Below are 5,747 nucleotides of genomic sequence, written 5' to 3'. Positions count from 1 at the left end.
TTACCAGCCAGGCAAGTTTGAAACTTGGCAGATTTGACCCCTGGACCTTTAAAACCTCATATCTTTCATTTTGAGTATAATTAACCTATGAAATTTATATTTTTAGGATCCATGAGATATAACCAAACACCGTTAGGTCCGGTTTCGTTAAACGATAACAGAAAACACAAGTTTTTCCTTGTTGACGCTTTAAACCCCTTAATTACGAAAGTTAACATATTTATCTCAAACGATATCGAAACCTTGTGAAATTTTTATCACTTATTCTTGGGAGCATAGTTAATCATTACAAAGCTCCGGGTTCGTTAAAAGGTCACTCAGAAGTATTACTTTAACATGTTGACACATTTAACCCCCACGTCTTGTAAATTTTCACTTTCTTTCACAATCGGCTTCATACGCTTCCCAAATTCTTTCGTTTAAGAGTATGAACATCGTGTAGGGTCGTTGAAAGGCAAAAATTTCAATTGTTGACATTTTGGATCCTTCTACACACATACTTTCTTCATTTGTCAACTTCAGTCCCTCGTAATCAATTCGATACACGTTTAAAATTCATGACACGTGTCGATACTATATTGGACATGATTTTGCGAGGTGTTACAAAAGTGCCTGAGAGTGCGTGTGGTCGGATGACAGGGGCAAAGGTGTGAGAATGAGGGTGAACAACCCTATTTATAGTTGATAGAAAAGCTAAGGCAGTGTAGAGTGCAAGGGGTTGGATGGCCATTCGGTCGGATGGTCATCCGATCGGATGTCCATTCGGACAATCGAGGCCCGTTTACTAGTTTTCCGACTTTGGTTTGTTTTGCGAGGTAGATTAAGCATTGCGTTGCGTATTATTGTGTGTAACCTTTACATGGTATTGTTACGTAATTAACACAAAAGTTTCCGTGTTTTGAGTTTACATTTAAGATACTATCCTGTTCAATACGTATCAAGTATCAAGTCTCTTGTTCAATCAAGAATCAAAGTTTCTCGTTCAATAAGTATTAAGTTTCTCGTTTAACCAAGTATCAAAGTTTCTCGTTCAATAAGTATCAAAGTTTAACAAGTGTCAAATTTCAAGAGTCGAGTTTCATAGTATCACAAGAGTCTAGTATCACAAGAGTCAAGTTTCACAAGAGTCTAGTATAGTTTCAAGATTCATGCATAAAGTTTCACAAGCATCATAGAGTAAAAGTTTCACATAGTTTAACAAAATTAAGTCTCAAATACGTATCATTACGTATTACAGGGACGAGACTTGCTAAAAGATAAAAGTTTCGAAACGCGGGGCGTTACAGTCTCCCCTCCTTTAGGAGATTTCGTCCCCGAAATCTAAGAGGAAGATTGCTCAAAGAGCTGTGGATACTTGGTTTTCATTTCACTCTCGAGTTCCCAAGTGAATTCGATGCCACGCTTTCCTTCCCATCGCACCTTAACAGTGGAAATTTTGTTGCGCCTCAAACGCTTGGTACCTCGGTCCATGTTTTCGACCGGTTTCTCCACAAAATGGAGAGTCTCGTTTATTTGTAAGTCCTCGATGGGAACCTGAAATTCCTCGTCTGCTAAGTACTTCCGAAGATTAGATACGTGGAACGTCGGATGTACATTGTTAAGCTCTTGAGGCAAATCGTGTCGGTAAGCCACCTTGCCAATCCTTACGAGAATCTTGAAAGGACCCACAGAGCGAGGAGCAAGCTTTCCCTTTTTACCAAAATGTATCACTCCTTTCCAAGGAGATACTTTGAGCAGAACGTGATCTCCAACATTGAATTCCAGAGGCTTACGCCTTTTGTCAGCATAGCTCTTTTGTCGGCTACTAGCCTTGATCAAGTTATCGTGGATTTGAAGAATCTTATCCGTCGTCTCTTGAATGATCTCAGGGCCAGTAAGTTGCTTGTCACCAATCTCATGCCAACTGGGAGGAGGTCGGCACTTGCGACCGTATAATGCTTCGAAAGGGGCCATCTGAATACTGGAATGGTAGCTGTTGTTGTACGAGAACTCGATCAATGGTAAATGTATATCCCAATTACCACCAAAGTCGATGACACAAGAACAGAGCATATCCTCTAGGGTTTGTATAGTACTTTCAGTCTGTCCATCCATTTGAGGATGAAAGGCTGTACTAAGATTCAAGTGTGAACCCATAGAGGACTGAAAAGTTTGCCAAAGACGCGAAGTGAAACGACCATCGCGGTCAGAGATTATGTCAATGGGTATACCATGACGACATATAATTTCATCAGTGTAGATTCGAGCAAGTTTCTCCACTTTGAAATCCTCACGAATAGGAAGAAAGTGGGCTGATTTGGTCAAACGGTTAATGATTACCCATATACTATCATGACCGGCAGGTGTACGAGGTAGTTTAGTTATAAACTCCATAGTGATACTATCCCATTTCCAAACAGGGATTTCGGGTTGTTCAAGAAGACCTGAAGGTCGCTGATGTTCGACTTTAACCTTTGAACAAGTAAGACACGTCGAGACGTACGCGACGATATCCTTCTTCATGCCAGGCCACCAATAAATCATACGTAAGTCGTGGTACATCTTATCAGCACTTGGGTGAATCGAGTATCAGGACTTGTGAGCCTCATTCATAATGAGTTCACGAAGATTATCGCGATCTGGCACCCAGATGCGATTGAGATAGTATTGAAGTCTATCAGACTTCGTTTCAAGCTGGTCAGTAGAAGCACCTCGTATTTCAACGATTAGACTACCTTCGTTGACTGACGAGTATTGTGCTTCACGAATGCAGGCATGAAGATCGCTAGTGATCTGAGAACAGCGGATGCTACCAACATGAGTCTTACGACTAAGAGCATCGGCCACGACATTCGCCTTGCCAGGATGGTAACGAATCTCGCAGTCGTAGTCGTTAAGCAACTCAACCTATCGTCGCTGACGCATATTCAGTTCCTTCTAGTTAAAGATGTGCTGCAGACTCTTATGGTCAGTGAAAACTACACACTTAGTACCATATAGGTAGTGTCGCCAAATCTTTAACGCAAAAACAACTGCGCCAAGCTCTAAGTCGTGGGTAGTATAGTTTTTCTCATGTATTTTGAGCTGTCGGGAGGGATAAGCGATGACCTTGTCCCGTTGCATGAGCACACAGCCTAGGCCACGGTTCAAGGCATCACAATATACCGCAAAATCGTCATTCCCATCAGGGAGAGCATGTACAGGAGCGTTACAAAGCAAGTTCTTAAGGGTTTGAAAGGATTCCTCTTGCTCAGGACCCTAAGCAAAAAGTTTCTCTTTCTGAGTCAATGAAGTGAGAGGGACGACGATCTTTGAAAAGTCCGAGATGAATTGACGGTAATAATCCGCCAATCCTAAAAAGGAACGAATCTCAGAAGCAGGTTTAGGTGTACACCAATTCTTCACTACTTCAATTTTGGAAGGGTCAACATGAATTCCTTGTTTACTAACGACGTGCCCGAGAAATTGTACTTCATTAATCCAAAATTCACACTTAGAAAACTTTGTGTATAAGCGTTCACCATGTAAGAGTTCTAACATGAGGCGTAGATGTCGTTCATGATCAGCTCGAGTTTTAGAATAAATAAGAATATCATCAATGAAGACTATCACAAAACAGTCCAGATAAGGTTTACAAATACGATTCATAAGATCCATGAACACGGCTGTCACACCCCGACCACGTAAAACAACAAAACGTGGCGGAAACGTCGGGGGTGTTGTAACAGAATCATTGTTTCACAACCATGGATTAAACAAATTTCGTTTTATTGAATTAAATGAGTTACAATTTCTTAACAATAAAGAAACATAACAAAAATTAACTAATCTTGCATCTTTTAATGTCACTAAGGTCTCGTCCAATCCTATGTGAGCATGCATCAATATCATCATCAAATATCATCAACTATTGTACCTGAAACACATGTGAAAATACGTCAGCATAAAAATGGCGGCGAGTACATAGGTTTTATGAAAAATAGGATCCATGACTTAGGTTTAAGAAAATGTTTAACCAAAAACTTGTCATGAATCCAGTTTAAGTGTTTGCTTTTATAAAACGTTTGAAAATCGATGATAGATATGAATAGTTAAAAGAATGATGTAAGGTTAAATGAATAACCAAGTAAAAATGAGTTTGTATAAAACAAACTGTTTTGTAAAACAATGTCTTGTGATAAAAATATGTTATTTGTGTAAAAATTTATAAATCCAAATGAATGATTTAAATAATGCTACGCCATGTAATATAATACAAGCACTTATATATAGGAAGTACCAGCGGCGTATCCACCATGCTTGTATCACATTACACACGTCTCGTTACTCAAATCACTTACCCACATAAACCACCAATGTAAATTGCCCATGTCTGAACCGTTGTCAAATGTCAATCAAGTATTGTGTAAACAAAATGTCATGCATGGCATGTGAAATATGTAACAACCAAACCATAGGTAAGAATGCACAAACAATGTACTAAGTATGCGACGGATGGACATACATAGCATGATACCAAGTATAAGATGTCTTGTAAAACGATGTACTAAGTATGATGAACATACATAGCATGAAATGTTATGTAAAACGATGTACTAAGTATGCACACAATGGGCATACATAGCATGTGATGTAAAATGTACTAAGTATGATGAACATACATAGCATGAAATGTTATGTAAAACGATGCACTAAGTATGCACACAATGGGCATACATAGCAAAAACATAATGAAATCATGTACTAATAGTGTACTAATGAACATAGCAAGTATATGATATAAAAGCATGAAATCATGAAAGTAACAAGTAGGCACTGTGTTTCACCCCAAAATGTTTGAAAAACAGTAAAAGAGGGGACTATGTACTCACTTGAGGGTGCTTAGAAGTCTTAGGATAACCACCAAGGAAAGCTAGAAGATCAGGGAATCAAACGGCACCTATATAGGTATCTACATTAATAAACGGACCTATCGGAGGATCGGGTAGTACAAGGGTTCGTAAACCAAATAAGTATGGGAACTTATGTAATATGGTTTAACAAAGCCTACGTACTAAAACGAAACCTATCCTAAGTGCTTTTGACCCATTAGGACCCGTTTAGGTAGCTTACGCCACTTTAACGCGTCGTTTGCGTAAAACGCGTTTGGAATGCCTAACTAGTCCTATGACAAGCAAGATATGCCTTAACATGTTTAATATTGTTGTTAAATCAGTTTAGATGTTAAAAATTTCGTTACATAAAATTAAAATGAATTTATGCGTAAAAAGGGCATTTTGGTAATTTACCTAAGACATATAAACTACCTATCGAATAACTAACTAAACGTCGTGACCATAAGGTATAACCTCGGAAGGTTATTCCCTATACAACTATTGTCACCTAATGTGTTTGGTCGGATCCTAAAGATCGACCAATAGGTCGGGTTCGTAAGCATAAGCGATTGATTAGATCGCTTACCTTTACGACCCTAAACAAGCACAAATCTAAAAGCGACGAGCTAAACATGCAAGAACATGTTTATTAAAGTTAGAAAACAGGTTTGGTATTAAAACAAACGGTTTTAATACCCTAGAGTAGTTTGGTTACAAAATACGCGAGAAAACGCATTTTGGCCGAAACTACGACTCGTCACTAAGCCTAGATAACGTGGTAATCAGTAGGTATAGTGACTAGGGACTATAACCATCGTGATTACGCTCACGTTATGAAGTTCAAACGAACTTTGCATTGACCATAAACTGGTTAATGCAGAAAGTCAAATGCAG

The sequence above is a fragment of the Helianthus annuus genome, chromosome 1 (assembly GCF_002127325.2).
Source record: "Helianthus annuus cultivar XRQ/B chromosome 1, HanXRQr2.0-SUNRISE, whole genome shotgun sequence".
Classification (NCBI taxonomy): domain Eukaryota; kingdom Viridiplantae; phylum Streptophyta; class Magnoliopsida; order Asterales; family Asteraceae; genus Helianthus; species Helianthus annuus.
This window is presented reverse-complemented; position numbering follows the sequence as displayed.